This window comes from Rana temporaria, chromosome 4, assembly GCF_905171775.1.
Source record: "Rana temporaria chromosome 4, aRanTem1.1, whole genome shotgun sequence".
NCBI lineage: Eukaryota > Metazoa > Chordata > Amphibia > Anura > Ranidae > Rana > Rana temporaria.
Window position 1 is genome coordinate 344,582,449 of NC_053492.1, and position 16,925 is coordinate 344,599,373.

Sequence of the window (16,925 nt, forward strand, 5' to 3'; positions counted from 1 at the left end):
ATTTAAATAATGACTTAAAATCAAATCCACCTTGAAAAGAGATATGTTCATTATTTCTTATTACACATCAAAATGTATTATTTCAATATCATTTTGGTTAACTAAAGCCAGATGTTGTGATTATCTGTAGCATATATTAATTCACTTGGATATTACCTAATATGTGATTTATTACACTAATACTTCCAAATTTCTCAAAAAATGCCTTGCAAGGCTTTATCAAGTCTTTTCATCTTGTTTTGTTACAGTAGATCAAACAGCTATTCTGGTTATTTTGCATATTGGTGGGAGTAAAGGTATATTTCTGTGCCAACAGTTTTCTTTCAAAGAGAAAACTCAAAATGATATATTTTAAAGTGACAGACAGTGAGTAAATGGCTATAAACTGTAGATAAGTGAATTGGCAACTTGATTGTAGGTAAGGCCAAACTCATTCACTATATGAAAGTGGCTGTAGAGGCTGAAGGTTTTTTTACCTTAATGAATTCTGTGCATCAAGGAAAAAAACAAAACACACCCTTCTATTGTCCCCACCTCCCCCCCCCCCCAGCACCACCTCAAATACGTACCTGAGCCCCATCTCAATCCAGCATTGTGCCCAATAGCAGCGGTGCTGCTCTCTCCCTCCCACCTCGCTCGATAAGAGAAGCGAAAGCCATTGGTGAAGGGGGTGCTTATAAGGGGTCAGCTGCTGAACTCCTCCAATGTCCTACTGGTTTTTAGGTCATAAATCTACAGGGACGACAATTTGATCCCCTGCAGATTTTGTAAGTTTGCCCACTTACAAAGAAATGAAGGCTCTAGAACTTCTCATTAGGTGTATTTTAAATGATAGCGACAGAATATCAAACAAAAATCCAGAAAAAAACAAACACAATACAAATGTTATCAATTGAGTTGCAATTCAGTGAGTAAAAAAAGGTATTAAATCCCCTACCAACCAATAAGAATTCTGACTTCCAAAGACTGGTTACAGTATGTGATCATGTGGTACAGATTAGTCCTGTCAATTTAAGAAGGTGCTCCCAACGACAACTCATTATGGTGTATAAGAATCTTTCTTACATTCAAACCTCACCATCACGGGCAAGACCAAAGAGTTGTCACAGGACATCGGGGCAAAATTGTAGACCTGCACAAGGCTGAAATGGGCTACAAGAACATCAGCAAGAAGCTTAGGAAATCCAGACAATGCGCAGAAGAGACCACTTATACGCCCTTCCACGCCCAAGTTTATTTCTGACATTTGGGGTTTACAAATTAAAATCTGTATTTTTTGCTAGAAAATTTAGAACCCCCAATTATAATATATATATTTTTTTTAACAGAGAATCTAGAGAATAAAATGGCGATTGTTGCAATATTTTATGTCGCACGGTATTTGTGCAGCAGTGTTTTAAACGCAACTTTTCGGACAAAAAGACACTTTACTGATTTTTTTTTAATTCATTAAAGTTAACCTAATTCTTTTGTATAATGTAAAAAGATGTTACACCGAGTAAATAGATGCCAAACATGTCACGCTTTAAAGCTGCATGCACTCATGGAATGACGACAAACTACAGTACCTAAAAATCTTCTTAGGCGACGATTTAATTTTTTTTTTCACGGTTACCAGGTTAGAGTTACAGAGGAAGTCTAGTGCTATAATTATTGCCCTTGCTCTGACGATCACGGCGATACCTTACATGTGTGATTTGAACATTGTTTACATTTGCAACGTTTATACGAGTTTTCTTTGCTGCGCAAGCTCGCAGACACAGGGGCGCTTTAACAAAAAAAATTCCCTCATTTATGTTTACATTATGTTAAAAAAATAAAAAAAATTATCACTTTTATTGCTGCCACAAGGAATGAAACATCCCTCGTGACAGTAATAGGTGGTGACAGGTACTCTTTATGGGTCTAAAAGACCTCCAATCCCTCCTTTACACTTCAAAGTATTCAGATCGCTGAAAACAGCGATTCTGAATATACACACACACACACACACACACACACACACACACACACACTGTATATACATACACACACACACACACACACACACTGTATATACATATATACATACACACACACACATATTTTAAATATTAATCCAGCGCCATTGGCAGCCGAGTAAACCGGAAGTGACGTTGCTTCTGTTTACATACAGGAGACTGTAACGAAGCAGTTTCTGGCATCGTGACAGTCTCTGCCTAGATTCCGGAAGAGGCGGATCGTTGATCGCGGGAGGCCCGGTAAGAGCTGCGGAAGGCGGGGCATGTCCCCTACCGCTCCTCCGGGATAACAACCGAGCGGCTTTTATTTTCACTAAAAATACACTAAGATCGTTAATAGTGCACTAACACAACATAACTTACAGACAAATTAGGTCCGTACGCCAACAGAGTTATAAGTCCCACATCTCCAAACACATCAAAAGCATAGGAGCGTTTTTATGGTAACTAGGTAAAATAAATAAAAACTTTACTTGCTTCGATTTCATAAACACTACTATGCAGGGCTAGAAATAAAAGTTCTGAAAATACACAATTTTTATTCATTTGTTTTTTTATTAAAAAAGTATATTTAGTAAATATAACCTATAGGGAAACTAAGAACCCTCTATTCGAGTGTTTCTCAAATCCAGTCCTCAAGGTGCCCCAACCAACAGGTAAGGTTTTCAGGCTTTCCATTATTTTGCACAGGTGATTTGATCAGCTTCACTGCCTTAGCAATTGCCATTTCATCCTGAAAACATGACCTGTTGGGGTGCCTTGAGGACTGGAGTTGAGAAACACTGCTGTATCCCATCAACTTGCAAGGACCCTAGGTTTAACAAACGCTAGGCTACCAGCCAAATGTGGACAAATTCTCAATTTCATGTACGTTTAGCTTCTTTTTTTTGCAAATAGTCAAAAATGTATCTATATTAAAAATGCTTGTAAACTAAGTTTGGCTAGATGCGAGTAACCGCGTTTACAAGCCGTTACAGACATTTGGCGTTTCAAATGCCTCTGAACATTTGTCCTGAATGCATTTTTGTGTACATGTACTCATAAGCTAACAGAGGAGAGTTCAGGGGCAGTGGAAAAAACACATCCAACTGCTCCTAAACATCCGTTTATTAACAGCAGTGTATATGAGGCCTTAGAATAAATCAGGGATCTCAAACTGACGGCCCTCCAGCTGTTGCGTGACTACAAGTCCCATCATGTCTCTGCCTGTGGGAGTCATGTTTGTAACTGTCAGCCTTGCAATGCCTCATGGGACTTGTAGTTTTTCAACAGCTGGAGGGTCGCCAGTTTGAGACCCCCCGCCTTAGATCCTTCTACAGCACAGATACAGGTATAGCCAATCCAGGTTTCTGTGTGCACACATATATAAAAGTACAGAGCACAAATTCTCCATATCATAGCGTATAAATGTTCACTGTGGTCACCAACTAAAATAGTTATACAAATCTGGCGAGTTATTAAATAGCAATTTAATCAGTTTCTTGATTCAGATAAAGTTTGGGTCCGATTTTTATAAAAAGATGGCAGCAACTTAGTGTACTTTCTAAGCACTTTTGCAGGAATCATCTACTAGGGCTTGCATTAACAGTTGACTAGGAGAGTATTTTTTTTTTTTTTTTAAGTTGTGAATGAGGTTTATTAAACAATAACAAAACATTTATGATCTTGGCCTCTCCTTCTTGCCTTTGTACAAGGCAAACAGGGAAACTTTGGCTACTTTGACAACCTTGAATCGCACACCAGGAATGTCACCAACGGCATGACCAGCACGACCAAATCCAGCAACCAACACTTCCATCGTTTTCCTCAATAAAGTTCAGACAACCGTCATTTGGTACAAAAGCTGTAATTTTCTTGCCGTTTCCAGGATGATTCCTTTAGCATGGGAAGCACCTCCAAAGGGGTTAGCCTTTAGGGCAGTCCCCAAGTGGGCCTTCTTGTACTGCTTGTCATGCCATTTCTGCTCACGTCGGTGGTTACGGAGCTTTCTTGCTGTACGAAGACCACGGCACTTGCCCATCTTGCCTGTCCCAGGGCCGATTGCAGAAAAGACTAGGAGAGTATTTTATGTAGAAAACACTATCCCAGTACACAGATCCATTGTTTTCTGTGGAAAGTAATTAGCAAGCTATGATCAGCCACATTACCAAGAGCAAAGGGCAATAAGTGATTTGTATCACAGATAATTGCAGTTTTCCCTTTCTACAATTAAATGAAAGTCATATTAATTTAATCAAATACAGACTCATCTGCAATACCAAGGCTTTCTGAAAAAAAAAAAAAATCTATTTGTGAAAAGGTTTACCTAAACAATACGTCTTTTTAGATTGACTTTTTACATACATAAGCTGAGATCATCATATTATTGGCGATTTAGGCCTTTTTCACACTTGTGCGACTTGGGACTGCAAAGTCACATGACAAGTCGTACCCCATGATTTCCAATGAGTACCATTCATATCTGTGCGACTTCAAGTCACACCGACTTCAAAGTAGTTCCTGTACTACTTTGGTCCAGCTTTGAGGAAAGTTTTACAGACATTCCCTTAAATCACGGCAAAATAGCGCAGGGTGGATTTGATTTAAATCACTAGTAAAAAGGCTTAATTTAAATAAATTTTTAAACAGCAACTGTAATCTCTGTCCCGCAGTGGCTCCTCCTCTGACCCGCTGTCGACTCACCGACAGTCCCATTCACTTTAATGGCATGACTGTGGTGCAGCAGTGAGACAAGGTGAGGGACATGGCGGCAGCAGATGCGTTGGGACCCGCTAACAGGCGCTGCCATGATGGATCTGAAGTGACAGGTGCTCTTTAAATGCAAGGACCTATTCTCACTGGTAGTTAGAATCTTTAACCACTTGCTTACTGGGCACATATAACCCCCTTCCTGCCCAGGCGAAATTTCAGCTTCCAGCACTGTCACGTTTTGAATGACAATTGGGCGGTCGTGCGACGTGGCTCCCAAACAAAAGTGACGTCCTTTTTTTCCACAAATAGAGCTTTCTTTTGGTGGTATTTGATCATCTCTGCGGTTTTTATTTTGTGCAATACAAACAAGAATACAGCGACAATTTTGAAAAAAACAAAAAAATAAATATTTTTTTATACTTTTTGCTATAATAAATATCCAATAAAAAAAAAAAAAAATTCTCAGTTTAGGCCGATATGTATTCTTCTACATATTTTTGGTAAAAATCGCAATAAGCGTATAGTGATTGGTTTGCGCAAACGTTATAGCGCCTACAAAATAGGGGATAGACTGACTTTTTTTTATTATTTTTTTTTTTTACTAGTTATGGTGGCGATCTGTGATTTTTAGCAGGACTGCGATATTGCGGCGGACACATCGGACACTTTTGACACATTTTTGGGACCACATTTATACAGCGAACAGTGCTATAAATATGCACTGATTACTGTATAAATGTCACTGGCAGGGAAGGGGTTAATGTGTGCCCTGCTAGGTGATTCTTACTGTGGGGGGAGGGGACTGACTGGGGGAGGTGACCGATGGTTATCCCTATATACAAGGGACACACCATCGGTCTCCTCTCCCTGACAGGACGTGGAGCTCTGTGTTTACACACAGAGATCCATGCCCCTGTCTCTGACTGCCGATCTCGGGTGCCTGGCAAACATCACGACTGCCAGGCACGCGCATCGGCACCTGAGAGGCCATATATAGACGGCCTCCCGGCATTTTAGAGCCACATTGTGGCCGTAAAAACTCATCGGGCGGGTGGGAAGTGGTTAATATTTGCAAACAAAATGAAGGTTTCCCCATTTAGAATAAGCTGTCAGGTTAGTAAAACAGCGATATCAAATGCAATTTAATCATACAGTATGTAGTGTACATCATTTTGCAATACAATGGGATAAAGAAATGAACTTTATCCCATGGTTACTGTGAAATTGTGTGAATGCATCAATGCAGTGCATGTCATCTCAGCTTGCATTCATTGAATGAGTTTACCAAAAAAATTAAATATTGCAGAATATACAGCCTCATGCTACATAACGAAGCTTCATTTCATGCTGAATAAACTAGGTTTTTAATGTATCTTAAAATAGAAAAAAAAAATTGATATAAAAGTAAAATACAAAAATAAAACAAAAACAATAGATTTTTATCCAACCTACGTGTGTGAAAGGGGCCTAAAGTGTATGATACTCCAACATTTCATATTCCAGATATGCGTCTATGTTAGCTTGTACAATTTAAAAAATATCCTGTTCTCTTTGCAGTGCTTCCTTTGTGTGAAATACCTGGTGATCCTGCCAGTTTCCCAAATCAAAAAAGTTGGAATGCTGTGTAAAATCTACTTAACAGAATGCAATGAATTGCAAATCTCATAAGCCCATATTTTATTCACAATAGAAAATTGAAATTGGGGTTATATATTATTCTGTCCATTGAAATGAATTCAAGTTCAAGCGCCTAGTGTTAACACCCCTTTTAGATACGTTTACCCTGCCCCAAAGCACCCACCCCCCCCCCCCATGTTGAGGGTATGCCACGTGGTACTGTTCAGAAGGGGGGGTGCTCGCCCACCCCCTTTCCTGACCGTTTTTTTCAGCGTAGGGGGTTCCCCTTCAAATCCATACCAGACCTAAGGGCTTGGTATGCTCCTGGAGAGGGAACCCATGCCAGTTTTTTTTTTATTTAAAATGTGGCGTGAAGTTCCCCTGTGGGAGGAAGGAGCTTGCCTTAGAACAGGTTAACACTGGGGCAACTTCCTGTAAAGTTGCCTCAGTGTGAACGGGGATCCGACTTGGAGGCAACTTCCATTGAAATCAATGGGTACAAGTCGTCTACAAATCGGATTGAAGTAGTACAGGAACCTTTTTTCAAGTCTGAGCGACTGCAGTAGTGTACATTAAGATGGCTCCATTCACTTACATACATTTTTTCATGCAGCGCGACTTGAGGCGACTAGGGGCGACCTGAATTTGGATCCCAGGTCGCCCGTGTGAACCGGCTCTTAGTGTTCTATGGCTATATTCAACCCTCTAATTGCCACATCTGCAGGACAGCTTGTTCTGCTGAAAGACAGCCTTCTGGCCCATACACAAATCAGAAAATCATATGAAAAAAATAGTACAATAATCTGATAGTTTGTACACAGCTTTATAGAGCTGATCACGACTGTTCATCTGACGTCATCTGATGGGACAAACACAAACAAAATTATCAGATTGTTTGATCTTCATTTAATCAGTGCAGTTTTCTTCGAAAAATACAATACATCAGTTCCAAATTTTTGTTTTTTCGTACGAGAATTTTTACAACTTTTTTAAAAACTATTCCTCTTTCGATATCAGATCAGCAAATAAAAATCCAGAGGATCATTTGTCTGATAATTTCATTGTGTGTACCAGGCATTACTGGCTGAATCACAAGGTGAAAGTAAAAGAAAGAAAGCCTAAAAAAGATTGCAGATCTTGGAATTGGTAGGCTGCAATAAAATGTTTGCTTTTGGGTTTAATACCACTAAGAATATTCCAACAAAGAATGTGACCTAGTTCATGCAATTTACAACCCTCTAAATGGATACAGTCTAATGCAGACAGACAGTTAATTGGCACAATGATAGTATCCACAAACTTTGGCTTAAATGACAGCATTAAAAAGTTTCTATTTACTACTACAAAAAAAAAAAAGTTCTTCTGCATTGCTCAAACTTGCGCACAATGGTGGCCGCTCTTTTTCCCATAAAAAGCTGTGAGAACATAAGCAGATTGCAGCAACAAAAATTTCAATACTGGTTACAGACAGCCTGAACTGCAACAGATTGTCCCATCTACAGCGATAAATTCCAGGCTGAATTGTGCATCACGCAAGGGACCATAACAGTAATACAAGATTGGTCTGATGTAGCTTTCATGAGACCGTTTCTATTGTCCATTTCCAGATATTCAAAATGATATTGCCATACTCAACAGCTAGGGAAATAATAGCTGCCTGACAAGAAAAAAAAAAAAAAGTTAACTTTAAAGAAGTAGCAGTTGTAAATTGATTGCTTGCCGAAAACCCCATCTTATTTGATTTTGATTTATAAGGGGAAAAAAATGGGGAAATTGTCATTGTTTCCAAGGTAGCCCCAAACACTCCCCAAAAATATGATTTCCATCTGTGTCCCCTGTTGGGCAACTTCCCATCTAACCTGTTGCTAGATACCTAAAACAGAAAGCGACAAGAGACCTTCCAAAACATACAGTATAACAAACACAAGAACAGAAAAGAGGTTATATTACTCGGCTTCCCAAACTATCCATCTATTAAAAAAAATACAAATAAAATTCAGAACCAATAAAAAAAAGGGTAAAGACTCTGGCCCAGATTCACGTAGTTCCTGCGGCGTCGCGTAAGCCATTTACACTACGCCGCCCCAACTTACAGGAGCAAGTGCTGTATTCCCCAAACACTTCCTCCGTAGTTTGGGGCGGCGTAGTGTAATTGGCCCGGCGTATCCACGCGCAATTCCAAGGGGGCGGCTTGTATTTAAATTAAGCGCGCCCCGTGCCGTTCGAACTGCGCATGCGCCGGGCTTAAAATAGGAAAACGTCAATGACGCTGACGTGTGCGTCATTGATGTAAAGTTGTATTCAAGAACGACTTAGTAAAATGACGTACCCGACGGGAAAAGACGACGCGGACCCGACGCCATACTTAACATGGCATACGTGGGACTGGCGCAAGGTTACCCCTCATATAGCAGGGGTAACCTTACGCTTACGCAAACGACGTTAGCGACGGTTACGCAACGCGAATTCGTTCAGGAATCGGCGTATCAGGCTCATTTGCATAAACAAATGAGACCTGAACGTAAATGCCACCTAGCGGCCAGCGGCGAATTACATTTAAGATCCGACAGTGTAAGTGACTTACACTAGTCGGATCCTAGCCTAAATCCGTCGTATCTTGTTTTGTGAATACAAAATAATGATACGCCGGCGGGAAATTCGATTTACGCCGGTGTATCAGTAGATACACCGGCGTAACTTGTTTGAGAATATGGCCCTTAAATGCATTTTGTTTTCACTACATAATCAACTAAAGGCCACAGCAATTAAAAATTTCATGTACAGGTTTAAAGCAGATATCCACACTTTTTTGGAATTCATCTGATAGCAGACTTCACTACAATCACATGAATGTACTACTGTGGTGACACCACTACTGATAATTACAGTAAAACCTTGTGAGCATCATTCGTTTCAGAAACATGCTTGTAATCCAAAGCACTTGTATATCAAAGATTTTTTTTACAGAGTATAAAAGAGAAGAGAGGCACCTCTAAGTGTAGCAATAAGTTGCTAAGAGTCGGTTCACACTGGGGCGGCACGATTTTGCGGGCGACTCTGCAAGTCGTCCTGAAGACGACTTCAGAAGCGACTTGTATAGAAGTCAATGCAAGTCGCCCCCAAAGTCGTACAAGAGTCGGAGTGACTTGTGTCGCTATTGAATACAATGGTAGAACAGTTCTATTGAATACAATGGTAGAACAGTTCTATTGAATACAATGGGACGCGACTTGTCAGGCGGCTGAGTCGCCTGACGAGTCGCCCCAGTGTGAACCGGCTCTTAATGTTATACCTTCATTAAAATGTAACCTTATTATTGCTACACTTGGAGGCTCCTCTCTTTTTTTATACTCAGTTGTGACATGACGCTACTCTTATATCAAGACATCGTCTTGCAAAAACGCGCTCAAACCAAGTTACTCTCAAACCAAGGTTTTACTGTATATTTCACCAAGTAATGTAAGCAACATTGGGATGGGGGTTCTGTTTATAAACTACCCATCAGTTAGATGGATTTGTCTTTATTTTTAACCAGACCATGTACCTGAACAGTGTGGAGGAATGCAGAGAGGTCCCAATCATGTTCCTGTGTTAGGCCACATTCACAATTGCGAATTGCACTAGGACCCCAATGCTTGGGTTCTCACATCTAAACACTGTCAGGCTATTTCACAAGTGTGACTGTAGCCTTAGAAACACTTTGGCAACTAGATGAGCTGTGAACCTGTAACATTACGATCACTAGTGTTCCAACTCAGTGGCAGGAGAACAGGTGGAGCTGGGGGTTGATGCTATACATGCAGTAAGGAGGCACATTGGCAACTGCACAAATGTCCCCATATCAGGGACAACCAGGCTACTGTTATACTTTACAGTGCTTGCAATCAATCTAATAAAATGTTTTGTTTTTTTTTTCATCTCATATTACACAGGTTATTGGTAAACATTTGCTTACATTTTAAAAGTTCTCCTTTTAGCTCCAGGAGACATCACTATGGAGCACTGCTGCTGCTAAATCCCTAAATGTGCATTGCGGTAAGATAATCACCTGACTAAAGACAAATAGATTTTTGTTTTTCTATTACATGCAATTTGTGCTTATATCAGTGAATTGCAATGAGCTAAACTGAGATGAAGCCTAGAAATCAGTTCCAGCTAATCTAGTTCCTGAAAATAAGACTGTCCCCATACATAATTTATTATGGTTGCTATGGTGTTCAAGAGCTCCAAATTAGCTTTCTGGCTGGCTCCTGAAGTGTCCAACGAGGCCAAATTTTGTATATACGATTTTGAACGTAAAAAATACAAAACGCAAGCATCTTCACTTTCTCACACAGCAGGCTGACAAGATGCAGTCAAAGTGCAGATTCTATTGTATGCTTCAAACAATTGTGCCTACTAAAATGGCTGTTTAATGCAATAGTACAATGAAGCTTGGGTCAAATATACCCAAGCTTCTAAAAGTAACCAATATTACATGAAGTACAAAATACATAAGCATTGTTCTAGCATTATGAAACCCACACACACACACACACACTACCGTGTTTGTCCCCAACATTCCATATTCCTGATGTGTCTGTTGTAACATGTACTTATGGTAAAAAGTAGGGTTGTCCCGATACCAGTATCGGGACCGATACCGAGTATTTGCGGGAGTACTTGTACTCCCGCAAATACCCCCGATGCCTAAATAGAATACTTGCCCCCCCCCGCTGTCGCCGCCGCCGTATATCACAAATCCACAGCTGCCGCGTTAATCACCGTGCGGCGAACATTACAGGCACCTTTAGTTTGAATAGCTGTTTTCCCTGCCGCACCGTGTATAGACACTCCCCCTTGGACGGATCTGTCCAATCCCGAGCAAGGGGGGAGTGTCCTTTACACGGCGTGGCAGGGAAAACAGCTATTCAAACGAAAGCTGCCTGTAATGTTCACCGCACTGTGATTAACGCGGTGGCGGCAGCGGCTTCATCATTAGGTAAGGGGGACATGGCTGCATATGTTTGGGGACATGGCTGCATATGTGGGGGGGACATGGCTGCATATGTGGGGGGGACATTGCTGCATATGTGGGGGGGACATGGCTGCATATGTGGGGGGGGACATGGCTGCATATGTGGGGGGGGACACGGCTGCATTTGGGGACACGGCTGCATTTGGGGACACAATTAAAAAAAAGTATCGGTATTTGGTATCGGCGAGTACATTAAAAAAAAGTATCGGTACTTGTACTCGGTCCTTAAAAAGTGGTATCGGGACAACCCTAGTAAAAAGTATCCTGTTCTCTTTGCATTGCTTCCTTTGTTTGAAATTTGTGGTGACCCTGCACAGTGTCGGGACAAGGTTATCAACTGCCCAGGGCAAAGATGACAAACTACTCCACCATCTCGATGTTTGCTTACAAATGTACTGTCTCAGCGCGGCCCCCGAAGATTCTCTGTCATCCCCTCTCTGATCATGTGATATATCAGTCAACCCTCACTCCCCAGTGGGACCTTTCAGAGACTTATGCCTTGTACACATGACCGGTTTCCACGACGAGAAAACTGCAATTTTTTATATTGGTCGTGAAAAACGGTCGTGTGTATGCTCCCTAGCAGTTTTTTCGTCGCGAAAACTGCTCGCAAAAAAATTGAAACCAGCTTGTGTGTATGCTTTTCCGAGGGGAAAAAAACACGCATGCTTAGAATCAAGTATGCAGCCCAAAAGCAGCGCCATTTGAAAGGAACTTCCCCTTTATAGTCCTGTCGTATGTGTTGTACGTCACTGCGCTTTGGTCGGAGGTTTTTTCCCATGAAAGTGTGTATGCAAGTCAGGCTGGAGAGGAATCACGTCGGGAAAAAACGTAATTTTGCCGAGAAAAATGGTCGTGTGTGTACGAGGCGAGGCATGAGGTGTGTTCTCAGCGTGCGTTCTCTTCTCGCTTCTGTCCACATTAGGTTGTCAAGTCCTCCTTTTTGTTAGTACAATGGTTTTAGGTTTGTACAGTGATCTCCCTGCTGAGATATTGTGTTCTGACAGGACTTCCTCTCCCTCCCATCACCAGAACAATTCAAATGCAGAGCCACTTTTGTTTTTTTTGTTTTTTTATACGTTATTAATTTTTTACACAAAATGTCTATAAGCAAGCCAACATGTTTCAGATGTTACAGAGACATCCCTTCATATAGAACACAAGCACACACATTACCCAACACTTACCATATGCTACTGATTTTTATCATTACATTGGTAGTTCCCTGGGTTAAAGGTCAATTAATGGTGCTGATTTTATAGCAACCCTTAAATAGAGCCTTGCAATTTCTGAAATGCAATGACTTACAAACTTTGCATTTGAAATTTAGGTTTTGTTTTAAAAGCTGTTCAATGGAACATTTAGAATGCATAAGCTGAAATGCTTTCATTGGGGTTCCACATGCAACCCTCAAAAGCTTGTGTAAATTAAATATTTTTTCAGCAAAGTGCAATAGTTGCAGAAATCTTCGCCCAACCGTTTTAATAACTTGGAGTCAGGTGGCAAATGGTCAACACAATCTGCGATATTGATTTATACAAGGTCTTTAATCAGTAAACAATGCTTCATTACCCTCTATACTGAAAAAAAAAAAAAAGCTTTGATGGCCACACCTGGCTCAGAATTATTATAGATGGACTCCAAGATAATTTATTTTTTTCTATTGCTATCCCAATCAATTTTCATTAAGGAAAGTGCAATGATTCTGGGAAGCATGAAGTGGACATTATCCAGCCCCGTGAGCTAAACACGAATGACTGATTTTTTTCAAATGACAGTCAGGTATTTCCAATGCTGCATGGATAGACAGCCAGGAAACGGGCTGCAAACAAGGTATGTGAAGCTTTGATAGTCGGCGTTCCCAGCTCTTCTCTGTTCTGTGTGGTTTTTAGAGGTAAATATATGCTTATTGTATAAAATAAAAACATTTGAGGTCAATCTTCATATTCAGTTTCACGTTTGTACAGTATATAACGTATCAAAAGTAGGACGAGTACAATACATATTGGAATAATATGATATGGTGTACATGAAAGCCCAAAAATTGGGATCCAGGATCTGAGGTTGATACATATTAATATTGTAGATAAGAAAGAGAGAGCTTGAGTGAACCTGATGGGCTTTGTAGTTCTAACCTCTTTCACACGGTCGGACCGTTCGGGTCCGCCTGTCAGTTTTTTCGGCGGACCTGAACGGCCGCTCCATGCTTCTCTATGGAGCGTCGGATGTCAGCGGTGACACGTCCCCTGACATCCGACCCGATAAAAGCAGACGAATGGCGATACGTCGCCATCCGTCCATGGCGGATCGGATGAGATCCGATGAAAACGGACATGACGACGGTTTTCGTCCGATCTATCCATAGGAGACAGTGGTGCTGGACAAGCCCCTCCCCGCTCAGTGAAAAGAGAGGGACCTGTCATCCGCCGGCTCAGCGGAGAGATCTCCTGCTCAGTTTTAGGCCCCCCAAGCATATGGAATATTTTTGGACTTGCATTGTATGAGAATATAGTAACTACAGAAGTATGTTGAGGTGGCATATATATTCCAGAAGTCAGATTACTAAAAGCACAGTTAAAGAAGTGACACAAAAACATTTTTTTTTTTTTAACCAAACTCAAAATAATTTTAACCACTTAGCCCCCTTCGTGGCCAGGCCATTTTTTTTTATGATGCAGCACTGCGTCGCTTTAACTGACAATTGTGCGGTCGCGCAACACTGTACTCAAACACAATTGAAGTCATTTCTTTCCCCACAAATAGAGCTTTCTTTTGGTGGTATTTGATCACTTTTTTTGCACTATAAAACAGAGGGACAAAAAAAAAAAAAAAAAGTTTTACTTTTTGCTATAATACATATCCAAAAAATTAGATTATATACGTTTAGACCGATATATACAGTATTTTACATATTTTTGCGCAAAAGTTATTACGTCTACAAACGATGAATAGATTTAGGGACTTGTATTGTTTTTACTAGTAATGGCGGTGATCTGCGATTTTTAGCGGAACTGCAACATTGCGGCAGACAAACCTGACCCCAAATTACACTTTCTGAGAACCAGTAGCATAATTACATTGATCAGTGCTATAAAAATGCACTGATCAATGTAAAAATTACACTTGCAGGGAAGGAGTTAACACTGGGGGGCAATCAAGGGGTTAAGCGTGTTCCCACTAGGATTTCAATGGGCAGGGGCGCTTTAGGAGCGGTGTATACAACTAAACTTTCTTTAGATACATTAACTGCTAGCTTAGCGGTAAAAAAACTTCAGTTTCTCTACTAATAAGCCTTTTATGGTTGCTTATTCAATAGTAGGCAATTAAATGACATAATCACTTGTATAATTTATAAACTCACTCATTAGTTAATCCTAAGAAACTAAAAGGTGAATGGATTTGATGGAAATTCTATCAGTTTATACAGAAAGCCAACAAGATGAAATCACTAATGACCAGACTCTGCTGCTTTTTAAAAGGATCTTTTTCTAATTATAAGAAAAATACATTTGTTTATAAATTGTCACAGAAATCTTGCATTTTTTTAAAAGGCACTCATTGAATAGTGTGGTGCCAAAGATATTAACATAACCAACGTAATCTATAAACAGACGGGAACATTTTATTGACGAGACTGCCACTTCCGTAACACAGCTGCAGTCATCACTTTTGAGTTATTTATAGAACAAAATCAGTTTGGGATTACAGCAGGATACTATTTATACATACATACATACATTTTGTTAGCGTTTACTCGCTCCCTTGTCGGGCTGGAGTGCAATGTAAATAAAATTAATCTGAAAATATTGCACACATTGATATTATTGATCCCGATCTTTTCCTCTGGTGGCTATAAAAGCAAAGGAAGAGTATCACAAAGTGGAATTGTGACTTGCCTGGATTTAGACCTTGGCTGGTACCATCAGGTGACTGAACACGTACTCCAGGTGTATCCCTACAATAACCCTACTCCACCTCAATTTATTATGACAAAATAAATTCACTCCCGATTAGAAGCAGCAGAGCATATCTGCACTTGTGGGAGTCTCATAGCACGTTCTAACCTCACAAGCCTATTAGGAGGCAATATCCTGCCATCTCCTGCTTTGGAGTACTGGATTGGTAGTATAAGAGGGTGGATTCAAGAATGGGAAGAGCTGATCTAAAACTAATTTCAAAATGGAAGGCCTCAGAAAACAGACAATTACAGGCTCAAAAGTGCTCAAGCATACAAATTCCCAGTATACCACACCCAGGGAGCCGCAGGTGGCGCATAAAGCTGGCCAAACCACAGCCTTACTGCATGTAAACGTGAATGCTCCTCTGAATCAGTGTTAAATCATGCATGGGTATACGTCAGATTTGCCTCAACATGATACCTGCACCTTTTTGAAAATAGGAGATGGCAGCGTGCTAGAGCTGCACGTTCTGGCTAAAATGAGAATCACAATATTTTTTTCTTAGAAGATAGATCACGATTCTTTAACGATTCTCACGGCGCAACATCATCTTTCACATTAAAACAAAAAAATTTGGCTAACTTTATCGGTTCATTTTTTTTTTTTATTCATCAAGTTTTTTTTCCCCCAAAAATTGCATTTGAAAGACTGCTGGGCAAAAACAGTGCGACAAAAAATATTGCAGCAATTGCCATTTCATTCCCTAGGATCTCTGCTCAAATATATACAATGTTTGGGGGTTCCAAGTAATTTTCTAGCAAAAATTGCTCCTACTACTTCCTGGCATAGATCACCTCAGTGAATTTACGCCACTTCCAGCACCTACTCGACACACGGCTACCAGAACACAGCGGGGACTGGTGAAAGTGCGTAGCGCTGCTCGCGCATGCACAGTAGGGAACCAGGAAGTGAAGCCGCATTGCTTCATTTGCCGGTTATTTTCACAAGGATGGCGGCGGGGGCAGTCGAGATTGCTCAGCTTCGGCTGCCGACATTGCGGGCACCATGGACAGGTTAGTGTCTATATTTTAAAAGTCAGCAGCTGCTGTATTTGTAGATGCTGGCTTTTAATATGTTTTTTTAAGTGGGACCTCCACTTTAAGAAACAGGTGTCAGAAAAAGATTTGGACTTTAAAGTGGTTAAACTTCCTACATTTACACACAGAAGTTTGCTCTAAGGAGGAAGTTAGTTACAAATGTTTCATGGCAGACTGCCTATTTTTTTTTCTTTAAACACAGAAGTGTATCCCTTTGATCCAAGAAGGAAGCATTAGTTACAATGTTTCCTGTTAAAAACTTGGAAAACTGCCCGGATATTTTTTTTGACAGCTGAGTGAGCAGATAAAGTCTCTCCACTTGTTATACGAAAACTCTGCATTGGAGATAGTCAGGGGGGTTTCATCGAGATCACAATTTTTCAACGATTAATTGTGCAGCTCTAGTGAATGTGCAAGTAAATGAGCTACAGCTTCAGAATACTTAAAATAAATGCTAGCCGACTCACAAGTGACTTGGCTCGCCCTGTTCAATTGATAGGTTTAGGGGCTTACTTTCTGGGTTCTTGCTGTATTTGGTAAAACCCCAAATTCTTGGATCAATGTTACGAACAAGCATAAAATGTTCTACAGCAATCTGCTCAAA

At 40.5% G+C, this 16,925-nt stretch overlaps 1 protein-coding gene and 1 pseudogene across 2 annotated transcripts in view; both read right to left on the bottom strand.

Annotated features, from left to right (window-relative positions):
• CRIM1 (cysteine rich transmembrane BMP regulator 1) overlaps positions 1-16,925 on the bottom strand; it is a 945,688-nt gene that overhangs the window by 863,571 nt on the left and 65,192 nt on the right. The window lies entirely within an intron of this gene.
• On the bottom strand, positions 3,604-4,070 carry LOC120937517 (annotated as a pseudogene).